The sequence below is a fragment of the Silurus meridionalis genome, chromosome 6 (assembly GCF_014805685.1).
Source record: "Silurus meridionalis isolate SWU-2019-XX chromosome 6, ASM1480568v1, whole genome shotgun sequence".
Taxonomy (NCBI): domain Eukaryota; kingdom Metazoa; phylum Chordata; class Actinopteri; order Siluriformes; family Siluridae; genus Silurus; species Silurus meridionalis.
Window position 1 is genome coordinate 8,869,733 of NC_060889.1, and position 15,625 is coordinate 8,885,357.

The following is a 15,625-nucleotide window of genomic DNA, read 5'->3' on the forward strand; positions in this document are numbered from 1 at the left end:
TGCGTAACCGCGCTGCCGATTGGCCGGTGGGAGTCAGCTGACTAGTGGAAAGATCGCAGTGAGGAAAGGGAAAGGGTTGTGAGTATCACATCAGAGGGTGAGGGGTTTACGGTCATAGTGAGTAATGTGATGATTGATCTGCTCTCTATGGGAAAACTCGATCCCACACAGAGTGTGTGTTTAATTTGATCGGCAGAGCAGCACTGCAGTATCACGCTGCGCTGGCTGACACTTCCTCCGAGCTGAACACACACTGTTTTCTTAATGGCCTTCCTGACTGATCAAGATACTTTCACCAAGGGTGCCTGGTGCATGGCCAAATGCCCGTCTGTTTACACACCTTGGCTGTACACTTAGACAGTAAGAGGCACTGGCGATGACTTCCTGCCTGTGTGTGTGTGTGTGTCTGGCCCGCCATGTATATGTGTGACCTGTAATTCCAGAGCGCCATCTCCCAGGGTGGCCACTACAAAGCAGACCAAACACCATATGGCAACAAGATTACTTGCGCTCCTCTTCAGCGCTGGTGTCAGCACAAACAAACAAACAAACAAAGTCACCTCAGAAGTGCTTGGGGAACGAGTGAGAGGGTATAAAGAGGCCTCAGAGGAATAGAGCTCAAGCAGGCGTGCGATTAAATCCTTTCCTGAGTATTGCACACAGTATACAGAGGAACGTTGTTTTCGAGGAGAGCTGAGGGCATACTTTCAGCAGGTCATTGCCGACCTCCAAGCTTGTCACGGCCCATATGACAGAGTTTATGAGCGAAGGGATTGTTCACGGGGGAAAGCGTGGCGCCAGTAGGTCATTTATAAGTCAACAATCCTCGACCCTAAACTCGTTCCTTTTGTATGTGTCGTTCCTTAGATATAAATCACATTTTTGTCCTTCTTTACTGTCATTCTCTTGTATTTCTGAAAAATCCATTATGCAGCAACTGTTATATTCAATCTACCTTCTTGCCACTCAGTAATCACTAATACACACCTGAGCCATTCGTTTGAGCCCCAAAATGAAACTGAAATAATAATAATAATTTAAAAAAGAATTACAAGAGATTATTTTGTGTGGGATTTTTTTTTTTTTTTACAATATGTTTTTCATCTCATTTGCATATAATTTCACTCCACTTTCATCTTGAGAAAACTGCAGCCTGATCGGTACAATTTTATTTCTATAGCGATCAAAAACAAGAGAAAGAATGTTCAGTACATTATTGTAAGGAAGAGACCCGGGGATGAGGACTGGAAAGCAGGTTTTAATAACAGCAGCAGTCTAAATAAATCTACAGTATCAGGATGAAGAAATGAATCATCTTCTTAAGAAAGGGTAAGATAGTGAACTAGTTCTGCCTTTGGGAAGCGTCCTTACTTCCTGTCCAGCGTGCTCTTCCTGCACCAATTTCATCCGTGATCCTCTGTCGACTTCGGCTCATCAATCTGAAATTCGAGAAGAGCGCTACAAGATCTATCAAAAGAATTAGTGGGAATTGGTCATGTTTTACAGCTTCAAGACATAAAGGCCTGGAGTACAGTAACTGGAGCCCTGCATGACTAATGCCATTCCGATGTAGTGCACTGGATGACTCAGACCGATTTGAACCCAGCACCTGCCACACTTGAGGAGAAAGGGGAGGGTATGGACATATTGTCATGTATCCGGCTGAACGTTATGGAAGTAATCCAAAACCCACACTGTTGTACAATAGAAGCAAACAAACACTGCCCAGTCTTTTGTTTGCCTCTTTATATGTGTGAGGAGATGCAGAGCGACTTCAAGTGCAGATCGGGAGCTGCAGATGGCAGCAGCGCAACAGACAGGGTCATTGCATCACAGGAACATGCAGTAGAGAAACTGCATGGCACTAATGTCAAATCCAGACAATGAGGAAGTGTTGATGGTACACATGTAACAATGAACATCCTTGCGAACGCTCTGTTACTGGACATGGCGCAAGAGCCAAAAATAGTTCCCAGTACAGGAGGATAAAGGGGTCAAGTAGGAGTAAATCAAACATGGTTTTATGGTCATGGATGTAAAGACGTCCTGTTGGTCCGACAAAACTTCATGACAAGGACAATTCTAGTCAAAAAGCAGGACTTCACTTGGATGTCATTTTTTACCCAAAACCACTGCAGTCCGGTGGCAGTGGCCCAGCTGTCACTGTGAGAACGCATTACTGTAATTAGGTAGTGTTCCACTAATCCGCTACAGTCAAAACACTCGGCAGCCGCCGTCTGTGCTCTGCAATTAGGCAGCCTTGCAGACAGAAGTGCGGCGTGTAGACATAACTGCGTCAACGCTTCTCTGTATGCTGCCTCTCGGGGGACTTGCACCAGAACTTTCAACTCTGCCCAAACACTTTGATATGACCAGAAACAGCTGCTCCTGATATCAGATAGGAGTCTTAAATCTAATATCAATCAATGACCTGATAATGATGCGCATTGTATCGTGAGGTCTCACGATTTCATAACAAGAAGGTTGTGAGAAAAACTTTTAACACAACACTCGAAAGCATGCAGACAGCTGCAAACCTTTTAGGCTTTATGTTTCCTCAAGAAGCTCACATTGAATAAATGTATACACTCTGGGCTGGGAAGAAATCAGCCCTAGTTTTTTTTATTCATTTATTATTTTATATGACCAAGGTTGATATTGACACAAAAGTATAATACATTTAAACAGCAAATCATTGATTATTTTTTATTTTATCTTGAAAAGGGCGTGGCTCTCGCTCTAGGTCATTACTCATGCTAAAGTACTAAACTAAAATACTTTGTCGTCAGTCAAACCGAGCTCTTATTGTGTATCGGGAGCATTTTATAAGCTACTGTTACATCCTCCAATTACAGATGCAGGAGCTCTGATGTTGGTGCTTGAGCTTTTTTTTCTGTCTCCCCCATGCATCCTCCGATCATCTGCTTTACTGTGTACATTTATTTCTTGAAACTTGCGGCTGATTGTGATTCCGGCTACAGCGCCATCACTCGAGAGCTGCTCGGATCTCTAAAGACCTTTAATCCTGAATCTGAATAAAATGTTCTCTTTCTGGAAGCACATCTCCATGCTCCCCGATGCATTATTTTCAGCTTACCGATGCAGAAAGGTAATCCGTGCTTACAGGTCTGTTCGGGCCTTTAATTCTATACGGAGAGGGGTGGCAACACTGCAGCAATAATACTGATACTCTGTGAGAAAACACACTAAAATATTAATGGCCGGACTTTATGAGTGGCTGTAAATGAGAATCTGAACGTGCTGCACTTTCTCAAGTGTTTGTCGACTCTATTTGAGTACTGCTTCACTCAGCCGAATCTAGTCATCCAGTTTTTTCATCTCTATTATTCATAAATGCATGGGTACCCAAATAAATAGCCAATTCTCTGATATGATTTATTTCCTTTTCATAGATGATTAGAGTGTTGTTGAAAGAAAAAAAAATCATTACAGTTAATTGTGTAACATTGAAAATTTACTTACTCATTCCTCTTCAGTAACCTTGAAGAATCCAGCTCCAGAACATTGGGTCCAATGACCGAAAGATGAAGAAATCAATGTATACTTCTTATACCCTGAACATTCAGTACATTGTCTTAAGTACTTAATTCCCCTCCACTCTCTCTCTCGAGGAGTACCATGCTCCTGGGGTATCAGTGGCCAGTGCTCCTGCCCCTTCCTTCTCTTCGGATCGGCCTGATTCAACCCCAACTCCCTGCCTCTGGATGGAATTCTCTTCAATGGGAGACCAGTCTCTGCAGCTAAAGATGGTTCCACATAAACAGCCTAAAGATCCATTATATTAATGAGCAACTCAAGAAATTTGCGTATGGATTTGAACTGCAATTAATGTCAACAATCTGCTTACGGCTTAGGACTGCGGTTCGCACGAACAGTTCTGCATTTAAGTGCTGCACACCTCAACAATGATGGAACTGTAAGAAATGGAAATTCAGTGCCACCCAGATGAGGATGGATTCCCTTTTTCAGTCTGGTTCCTCTCAATGTTTCGTCCTCATACAAGCTCAGGGGGTTTTTCTTTCCACAATCAAGACTGGTTCACTCATTAGGGATTAACTTATAAGGAACGAAACTTTCCATTCAAACTTCACAACCTCCATCTCTGCAAAGCTGCTTCGGGACAATGTCCTTTTTGTTAAAAGTGCAATATAAATAATTAAGCTGAATTCTACTGAATTGAATGCATGAGCAAGGAGAATATGAAAAACCCTGCAAAGTAATCTCAGTAATCTCAGGACCTCGCATTCGCAATCTTATCAAAGACGTTGCAAATGCAAACAACAGGAATTCCTTTGCTTTTGAATTCTGGCACTGGGAACACACGTGGGTGGATTTCACAGGAAGTCATACACCTGGGTAATTACAATTTGAAGTGACAAGTTACATGTCTGGTCAATCTTTGCCTCGCCCATTCATTTAACTGCACTTCACAGACAAAAAGTTCCTGTCGCTCCATCTGGAATTTTACGCAGGCAGCTAGTAACACTACATTTTATCACAAAGCACGGCTAACGGATAAATAATTCAGTTACATACTGCTATACGTAGATTGATGCTTGAAATGACACCATGTTAGTTTGGTTTGTATATAAAGCTGAACGGAGTCCTGGAGTTACGACTCCAAAATGATTTCATTAAAACAGTTTAGCATGTGGCATGAACGGAGTTATCAATCGACTTGCTCGTCATATCTGCGTATCGTCAGTTACTCGTCTTTTCAAGAAACTACAAAGTCAGTGTGCTACATTTTTGGACTCATTTTGTACATATGGATAAGGATTACAGGAATTGTCACTCAAAATTACAACCCTGAATTCTGGAAACGTTGGTACGTTTTTTTTTTTTTTTTTATCGAACAAAATGAAAAGTAAAATACTTTAATCAGACGAGCCAATATTTTATTCACAATAGAACATAATGTTTACACTGAGAAATTTGACACTTTTATACACAAAATTAGAAAAAATTGTGACGTTTGAAAATTTCTGGCTTTTGTTTTTTTTTCCTTGTGCCAACTTTTTTTGAGACCTGTAGCAGGCATCAGATTTGAAATTAACCCTAATAGGAGAAGCCTAAAGAAGAAAAAGAAGAAGAAACAGATTTTCTATTGTGATAAAAAAAGAATTGGCTCATGTGATTTGAAAGTCTTTTAGTTTTCATTTTATTTAAAATTTTTTAAAAACATTTCCGGAATTCGGGTTATGCACTAAATGATCTGAGGAAAGCAGGAAAAACGTTTTAGAAGAAATAAAAAATACAAATAAAAAACACCTCAACTTACAAATTACATGATTTTTCACCTCCATGTGTCTATTTGTCAAACAGCGTTTCTGCAGATTTCACTAAGTCAAATGTATAACTTTAATAAGACAATTAACAACTAAATTTAAGACCTATATCACATCAAAAACACACAAATACATTTTAGCAACTGGCCTTAACCAAGCCTTGAATTCATTGATTTCAAACTAAATATTGCTAATCTTGCACTTCCCCAAAGCTGGAAAAAAAAAATCCGACATACGTCAGTGATGCAATCTGAGAGAGACCCGTGCCAATAACAGAAAACTGATTGGCTGTTGCATGTTAGTCTTATTTTTTAGTCGTAATACAGTGAATTATATTTGGGCTAGCGAAAGAAAGAACTGCAACACTACAAGAAACAAAAACAAAAAAACAACATTCTGAACATCAGAAAATAAGAACTATTTAAAATTTGTTAAGACCTAAAACAATTGAAGGCTTTTTAAGGCCTAAAATTAATTTTATAATTTTTTTTAGACCTTTTAAGACCCTGCCCAAACCCTGGTGAAAGTAAGGGAATAACCATTTGTCTAACTGCAAAGTCAATGTTATAGATTTTACAAGTGAATATGTCTGTATTTAACTGAATCCAAAACAAATACTTGTCTACAGACATTTAAAAGTAATAAATGCTGTGTCTTGCTTGTGCTTGGAACAGACAGTTTATTTATTATTATTTTTTTTATCTCTAAGTTCAGGAGACCAGCCCGAGTTCCTGAGCGGGAATTCCAACATTAGGGGAACGTTTTTCTTTTTTTTCTTTCCCAAGTCAAAAGGCCGAAATTATGTCTCAGTCTAATGCATCATTAAATTATGAGCGAGAAAAAAAAAAAGAAATACATGCAAATCAGTGAAAATGTTTAAAAGCTTGTATTATCTGATTAAATTGTTTGCAGCTCTTATGGTGTAATTCCTTTTTTTATTTTTATTTTTTTTAATAAAAGCCTTGTATCAAGTGGACATTTATAGGAAGGAAGCAACACTTCCCTTTAACTGCTAAACAAATGGCTGCTGTGGATGATTTCAGAGTGAATCACTGGGAAAACAGTAGCTGCCCTCGAAACAACACTCAGCCATGTGGCCAGTCCTTATACCAACAAATGTACTAAAAGGCTGAGAGCCTGTGATTCCCCCCATCCCCCTTCTTAACAGTCCTTAACTGACCTGAAAAAAGCATAACAGTGCTATTCTAAGAGAACGCATGGGTCAATATTAAATATTCATATGGCAATAAGTGCCAAAGCTTTTATAGTGATTTAGGATTTAAGTGTCTATGACAGTGTCCTGCATCCTAAATATTGCACAGCTATTGAAACGTCTTCCTGAGGGAACGTTATCTGAGGTTGGGTCTGCTCCCGGGTCGATTGATCCTGTCTTTTAAACGAGAAAGTCGTGCCTTCCTCATTTGCTTTATCTTCATGAGTCCCTTAGTCAAGACTAAAACTTAACATCTTACTACCTGCGATTTCTAAAGACTTGCTCACTCAGCACAAACATAGGGTCGAATGATGTTTCAGAAATCTGAAATAGTGGCTGCATAGAGAAGGAAAAAAAAATGTAGGATTGACCTCAGCCTAATAGAATGCTCAGAGTTCATTTTAGTCCTAATTGTTCACAGACAGAGCAGAAGGCGAGTAAGCTTAGAAAAAGTCCAAATCTTTGGAGGCCCTTTGTAGATCCTGAATGCAGGTTGTGTGAAGAAGCCCGGCACTGAAGCTGACAGCCGAATAAGAACGAAGCCTAGGAGTCTGGGCTCCACGCAAAACACCTCATGTTGTTTTCATAACAAAGGGACTCGGGTTCACACGTGCCGATGAGCCGACGTGCCGAGGGTTTTTCCCGCTCGTGCAGTAAACAACTCGGTTCATAAACAGAGAGGAACGGCAAATATTTACAGTCGTAAATTATCCTTGTGTTTTAAACAAATTTGCATATTTGTTTAGGAAATGATTGACTTCTATCGGTGAAAGTGCATCTCTGTTTAAAGACTACTGTAATTAACACTAATTCAAATCTCCTGTCTGTGGACTTCACTAGGACACCACAAACACATTACTGTAAAGCAGTGAAGTTGATTTACACTTCAGTGACCGTGTATCTACTGACACGTCAAGGAGTCATACGTTGACACTTGCATGGGTGTCTGCCTTCATACTTTCATTCAACTTGTGTTAACGATTGGGGGGGTGACATTCAGCAAATGGGGATTGTATAGAAATAGTAAAACAAACAAGAGCAGTCAGCAAAGACAAAAAAACGAAAGTGTTGCATTTCCCTCTGTGAATAGTAAATAGAATACAAGAATGTAGCTTTGAGTCTTTTTCTTTCGGCTTATTCCATTAGGGGTCGCCACTGCGGCTCATCCGTCTTCATACCCCCTGTCCTCTACATCGCTTTCAAACCAACTACCTGCATGTCTTCCCTCACCACCTCCATAAACCTCCTCCTTGACCTTCCTCTTTCCCTCCTTCCTGGTTGCTCCATCCTCAGCATTCTCCTACCAATATACCCCATGTCCCTCCTCCGCACATGTCCATCTCAATCTCCCTCACCTTGTCTCCAAAACGTCCTACATGCGCTGTCCCTCTTATAAACTCATTTCTAATCCTGTCCATCCTCATCACTCCCAACAAAAACCTCAACATCTTCAGCTCTGCTACCTTCAGCTCCACCTCAATGCCACTAAACCATACAACATCGCAGGTCTCACTCTTGCAGATACTCTTCTATCACAAATCACTCCTGCTATCACTCTTCTCCATCCTGCCTGCACTCTTTTCTTCACTTCTTTAACATGCTCTCCATTACTTTGCACTGTTGACCCCAGATACCTGAACTCCTCCACCTTCTCCACCTCTTCTCCCTGCAACCGCACCACTAAACTGCCCTCCCTCTCATTCACACACGTACTCAGCCTTTCATTAGAATGTAGTTTTGAGTGCAGGGAAAAAAAAAAAATCACAAGATCAAATCAACTAGATTTACTAGTTCACAATTCAAGCAATATTCCTAAAAAAAATAAAGCAAGCTATGCTATTTGCTATATCTTTACTAGGAGTACAAGGAGGATAAGGAAAAAGTCACGTGAACAATTTTGCAGGATTTAATTGGCCATTACGATGAGTGCTACAGCCACCCCGAAGCTTTACACATTATATTAGAAAATGCCATTGCATCTTACTTGGCATTCGTAAATGCCTAATACATTGTTTACAGTTTAAGCTCATCTATTTAAACATATAAACCTACAGAAGACGGGTCACAGCACGTCATCGTACTATTTCTAGTAGTGCAAACACACACACGCATCCCTGCCAATCTATAATCGTTTGCATAAATGCCGGCTGATGCGCAGCACCGGAGATACAAAGACGATGCGGTGAGCTTTTAGGAACACCGTATGCGAGTGTCAGTGTGTGAGTTTACCTTACAAAGCATACATCAACACTGAAATATACATTGAATTACCACCCCATACACCCCCCACACACACTCATCTGTCTTACTATCCTTGAGGGGACCCTTCCTTTGACATTATAATGGATGCAGCTAATTAATGCCATGCATACACAAAAACCTAACAATCTTCTGGTCACTAAACCCCCAACACACATACGCACACACAAGCAGTCTGGCACCACTCCTACACAAAGCCTTGCTCATGCTGTTCCTTCCAACAAAGGGAGCACTGATGCTGTGTGGAGCTGAAAAAGCAGCAGGTCGGACACTGATAGAAAGCTCTTTACCTTACACAGAGGGGGCCAGCAGGACATGAACCAAATGGTCAACCTCAAATGCTTGGGTTATACAGATGATTGAAAATGAAAACAGTCATTGAGGCATGTGTGCTGTGTTTCATCTCTCGAGGGCCACACTGTGTTTAGTGTGTATGTGTGCATGCGTGTGTGTGTGTGTGTGTGTGTGTGTGTGTGTGTGTGTGAAAGAGTGTGTAAGAACAAGGTCAGGAAAGTTCCAATACAACAGAAGCCGCTTGTGCTGCACCATTTGCACCTCTTATGCTTCCCATAACACCTCGGCCTCCAGCTGTCTGTACTATAGATGTGAAACAATGCCGCGCCTGTGTCCGATCTCTCCGGAGATCCATGATGACCCTTAGGGCACAGTCAAGCTGGGATTATTGCAATAGTAGCAATTCTTGCAGAGACACGTATTTCGCTGCCATCGTATTTACAATCGCTGTGGACTATTTAACAGAGGTTTGCGTACCAATAGACTTAACCTTAAATGCCACCTCTGAGCCATTGATTTGTGTTATGCATAAAAGACGTGTGTAGAGCATTGAGGATGTGAAGTCAGCACCATGGGGGGTCTTCTCTGGCTTTTTATTTTAGATAAAGACGTTCTTAAAGTGTTATTTGCCTTCTGTAGTCTTGTGAAAAATATATTGGGACGATCGGGATTCCAAACAATACCACTAGCCTAACGTAGCGTGTATGAGCTTGTGTATACATGTATGTACATGCATGAGGAAGAGGAAGGTTAGCTTAACTCTCCCTCCAATTTAGCGTAGATGGCCTGTGTCACATCAAGATTAAAAAAAAATATTAAATAAATACTATAGCCAATACTAATCCATTGCTATGACGAAAGGCAATCATTTTAATGGCTTGTTGAACACATTCAATGGTGCGACTCCTTTTGTCATTTCCTTCACCTCAACTCTTACCATCTTCACCATGTTGTGCAAAAATCAGAGGAAATGGTCAAACAAAGCATTGTTCGCTGATGCTGCATTTGAATCCTCCAGATGTTAGAAAGATATGCATGTATGGCACTGCTTGTGCAGCTGCCACATCCACACGAATGCAGAGTCACATCAGCGTATAACCCCGACCTCAACTGTGACTGATGGCATGAACACAGGGAATGGTTATAAAAAAACAAACAAAAAACAACAACAAAGAAATGATATTATGATGATGCACATATTTTGGTGGAGATGGTTATAATGGTGAGGACAATCCACATCATTTCATAAGACAATACATTGCTAACCAAATGTGTGTGAAAGAACAGTTGAGTCAATGATATGATTGAGTTGAGTCAATTACAAGATATTGTGATCCGCTGTGCTGTTTTGGTTACTCAGAAATCTTGTTAGCCGGCCCCTTTGCCATATTGTTAGTCCAGAGGTAGATGTATTACTGCAAAGAAATATGAAAGGAGTGTTCTGAATGAAGTAGATATGGTGCTGAAAGGTTTTCGGTAATCAAACATGGGCAGGGTTCAAAATGTACGAGTACAAGCTAGAATACACAGCAAACACTGACTTACGTAATGCGTTTTCTTTTTTTTTTTTTACAGCAAATAATACTAAAAGCATTTCCAAGAGCGTCATCATTATCAAACTCCTAAACTCTCAGTACAACTTCTGTATGCATGGGTGTGTGTGTGTGTGTGTGTGTGTGTGTGTGTCCATGCAAGAGAAAAAAGAGAAAGAGAGAGAGAGAGAGAAAGCAAACATTTAGATCCTGCTCCGATTCAGAGGAATTAGTCACGCCCAGCTTTTCTGTAACTCAATAGCACGCTGGTCTTCCATTACATCTTAACGCTTGAATACCGTTATATCAATTACCAATTCTGACTGAATAATTACGAGCTAGCTGCGTTCACAGCTTACTTATATAGGATTCGATTTCAGGGCTGCATTTGAAATATAAGCTGCCCTTTGATGAGATAGAATAGATGAATTAGACCCAATAACACTGGCTTATTCTAGTGCAATGTGAGCAACTCCCTATTGCCCCACGCATCAAACGTGACCAGCACAATAGGTTCCAAAGTGCCTATGGAAATCTGCGTTAACTTCTATATTCCAAACTAAAAATGCCATTACAGAGAGCTGCTATATTGGTAAAATGATCTTTCCTGAGCAAATTACTAAACTAACTGCATTGAATACACTGAAATGGCATCAAATATCAACTAAAAAGAGCTCCATAGTTTAATACACGAGATGTTAAAGGAGTAGATTTTATTCAAGACTGGACCATACAATCACACACACACACACACACACACACACACACACACACACACACACACACACACACACACAAAGTATTAACAATGTACTGGAGTTCATTACTGAGTGTTGATTTAAAATAAGAAACTACAAGCGATCCTGTGTCACATGACTTTCCATATATTTATATGGAGGTTTTAACAGAAGTGCAGATGTGGAGACACTATGCTGTCTTGGTTTTAGTCAACTTACAGAAGAACAACATGGTGTATCAATATAAGATTATTCACATTGATCGTTTTTCTAAGATGCGGTGGTGTAAAGTACTTGAGCAAATGTACTTCGTAATTTCGTAATTACTTCGTAATCGCAACTTTTACTCTCTGCTCAACTACAATTATGATCCAATATTCCAATTTCAATTAATTAATGTCATGGCTCATTTATTCTGGCTGCGTTCAATACGAGTCAAATACTCATGTCCTCTTCAAATCATTTACTCAAGTCATATTGGAATTAGTGACTTTTAACATGGTAATGGAGTAAGTTTTTCAGTAAGGTATCTCAGGGACTCTTTACACCTCTGCTATGATGAAGCATTTCTATCTTGACGGGAGTGGTCGCTTTCAAGATGCTGATGTCCTGAAATGTATGCTTTTAGATGCTAGATTGCAGTCACCGGATCTCCAACCTAATGAACACTTATAGGAAAATTTTAACTGATAAATGATCAGCCACAGAAATCAACAAATTACGAAATAAATAAAAGTGTGTTCATCCCTCCAGACAATCAGTTCCAAGAAAGTTCTGGTGGCTTACACCTAAAAAGACGGTAGACCATCAATCTCTCATCTGACTGTAGATATGCAAATTATGCTTTGGCCTTGTTTACGACCTCCAGCGTTCCCCCACATAGACTGCAGCCACAGGATGTAAAATATAAGGATGACACCATCTAGTCGAGAAAATAAGAACAAGATTAAATGGCAAGCAAACATAAAAAAAAAGTTTACATAAAGTTTACCATATATTTCGTTATCTTAGTATAGTGTAAAGAATAGCAAATACGAAAAAACAAACAAACAGGTCACTTCGCCCATCATGAAAAAGCACGGTTAGTCGGTGTGAGGGAGTTGGGAAATCGCATACAGCACTTCCCTCTGGCCATATCTTCAAAGAGTAATGACAATCTGGGCTTGAAAGTGCCGATGAAACAATAAAACTCTCAAGTACCAAGACATTCCAGGCAGTAAAAGCTAATCAAGTGTATAAAACTGCATTCCAAGAACAATTCTAAGAACGATGATGCACAGACAATGAATTCACCTAAAAAAAAAAAGAAACACACACCCACTGCACACCTCCGGAGGTGGTGATTTTGTACCTGTATATATACAGTACATCTACACACACAAGTCTCTCATATTAGATAATCTATATATTTTAGCATCTTATTGCAAAGAGTGAGTCGTCCTCCTAAAAATGCCCCTTGGTATGATCTATGACATACAAAAATGAGGTTTGTACTGAAGGTTATTTTCTAGAAGGTGACGAAGCACATTCGATGTCACGAAAATTGTCCCCATCTAGACGCCTAGATTTCTCTTAATGCTGCATTGTATTCAATTTACTTAACTACACCCAGTGTTGGTTCAACTGCTGCCTGTTTTCTCCTAAGACAAATCAGTTGCGTTCCCCATAGCACTTTTACCACTCATAGTTGTACTATCAAAATCTCCTGTTTTTATTTCTTCTTTGCCTGCACGGTCATCAGAGTAATTCCGGCCAGTCCATATATTCCTGACCTGCTCCAGCCGGTGTGAAATTCGATCCATGGCCCCGAATTCTCCAATGGCATTAGGTGTGTGAGGGCGTGTGGGAACTTCCGTAACGTGTTCTTTAAGAAGAATACGCCGGCGAAGATAAGAGCGGCACTGAAGTGCTTTATTGCCCTTTACTGATTGAGAGAGCAGGGGGGAAAGGAAGAGAGATAAACAGGAGTGTGAAAAGAAAGAAAGTGAAAGAGTGCTAGAGGGACATAAAGGGTGTGTGGGGGGTGTCTGTGCATCCAATGAATTGTGGGAGTTCTAATAAATCCCATGACCCATGTGAGAGTGTGTGAGCATGTGTGTGGGAGAGGGGGTGAGAGAGCGATTCCTGGAACTGAAAACTGGCAGCTTGACTGAGGTGCCCCATGCTGTACTATATGGATACCAACCTTACTTAGAAAACTCTAGTTCAGAGTGTTTGTGTGTGACATGAGGGGTGACCCTGGGGTGGGGGGCTGGATGCTGGGGTCGCAGAACCGTATTGATCAACCATATGCCACAAAGTGGTGTACTGCCTTCAGAGGACAGTCCTCCAACTTTCAAAGAATGGAGGAAATTCTTTCAAGAAAATGATAAATATATATATATATATATATATATATATATATATATATATATATTCTACACCTTTAACACTCACTTGGTTCTGTATCAGCCTTAAAAATCCTCCTCCAATGATTAACCAAATGCAATAATTTTAAACAAAGCACACCTGCTCTCGTTTCCTGTGTCCGGGTTAAATGTGGGTTAATAAACACAATACCGTAATTTCATATTCATGATTACTGGCTTTATCATTCCTAAGTTGAACCAGGAGTGGTACAACCCACGAGAGCACACCATCCCTGCATTGTAACTAATTAGGTGAGTGGTACAAGAGAGGATCAGCATATGGCAGTGTTCAGTAGCTCGGAATCACAGGTATAAGGTTTAAAATGTGTCACACCATGCACAACAACTCACCCCCGGGTCATATCAAACACGAAATGCTTCAAAAGTGGAGTATTTACCACTAAACAGCATGCCCTAGTGTTTTATTCCTTGTATGCCACAGCAATTTACTTATTATTCCTATTATTAATGCTTGGTAAACTATATGAACAGAAGTTTGTGGACACCTGATTAGAGCTTATTCCATCGATTAATCGGATAAGAAGAGCTTTTGAAGAACTTTCTTTTAACAGCCATATTACATTAAAATGCAAATACAAACATATGAATACAAAAAAAATCATAAATATAAAAATCTATTTAAAATGAGTTTAAAAAAAGGTTTACAGTGTTTTATGTTTTAGTTTGAAACGCTCTGTCGTGTTCTTTGGCCTGAATCTTCTCCTCACCCTGCACTTTCTCCGTTTTCTCCCCGTTCCTCCATTTTTCATTCTGCAGCGTCTTCTGTGATGTATGGAAGCCCTTTTGCAGCACATTAAAAATAAGTTTGTCTAATTCGGACTTTTTCTTTCCACAATTCAACTTACTTCTTTCTTCACAATTCCGGCTTTATTACTCGGAAACGTCAGCATTTTTGGTGCATCCGACGATACCCATGTTGTCGGGCTGAAGTTTGAAGTTGTTGATGTATGAAATGAAGCCTCCTCTGCTTCATCTTGTTCCGTCTCCTCCACAGCTGATTGTTAGACAGGGTTCTTTCCAGGGATCGGAGGCTTAGTTTGATACCATGTGATTCTGCTGATTGTTTCATTTTGAAGGTGTAAAGCTTTCTGGTACTACAGAAGGGGTGACGCTGCCTGATTGGCTAAAGAAAATGGGGGAATTGCAAGAAATAAAGTCAGAATTGGGCAAACTTTTTTTTGGCTTCCATTGTGTTTACCTGTCCAGAACGCTCCAGAGTCTAGTGGGTGGTGCATCAGTAATAATGGTCCGTGGGGAAACAGTGCTCCATATGTAGTAAAATGGACTAAACAAATATGCATATGTTTCAGCTCTAAACCTGACCATAAGTTTCACATGTGCTTTTTGAAAATCCTATTCCACATTTAGTTCCAATTGGCTGTTATAATAACCTTCACTCTTCTGGGAAGATGTTGTGAAGCTCTGTGCACATTCTGCCTTAAGGGTGTTAGTAAAGTCAGGTACAGATGCAGAGTGAGGAGCCCTGGGGTGCAGTCAACATTCCAATTTATCCCAAAGGCGTTCAAGAAGATTGCGGTCAGAGCTCTAGAGCAGGTCACTCAAGATCTACTCCAATCTATATTAAACATATCTTCATGAAGCTGCTCGCTTTGTACACAAAGGCAATGTCAGTTGTTCTGCAGACATTCCCTAAGTGGATACTTCCTTCTAAAAGACAATTAAAACGCTGTTTATTAAGCTGTAATTATTATTCAAATGACAGCTAAAAATGTCTGTTCTAGAAAACTTTTCCTGACCAATCAGGTTAAAACAAGCTATCCTACAGTGATAAGCGTGGGTTTTGTACAAAATGTGGCTTGACCCAAAGCTTTTCAGCTTGTAGTCAAGTAGA

General features: G+C 40.2%; 1 long non-coding RNA gene across 3 annotated transcripts in view; it reads right to left on the reverse strand.

Moving 5' to 3' along the window:
- Positions 1-15,625, reverse strand: part of LOC124387623 — a 40,700-nt gene that overhangs the window by 4,994 nt on the left and 20,081 nt on the right. The window contains exon 1 of one of the 3 annotated variants that reach the window (XR_006926194.1): positions 1,372-1,986. The exons of the other annotated variants lie outside the window; for them this stretch is intronic. This is a non-coding gene — a long non-coding RNA (uncharacterized LOC124387623). Of the gene's footprint in view, positions 1-1,371; positions 1,987-15,625 lie in introns of those variants that run through there. 3 annotated transcript variants of the gene reach the window in all.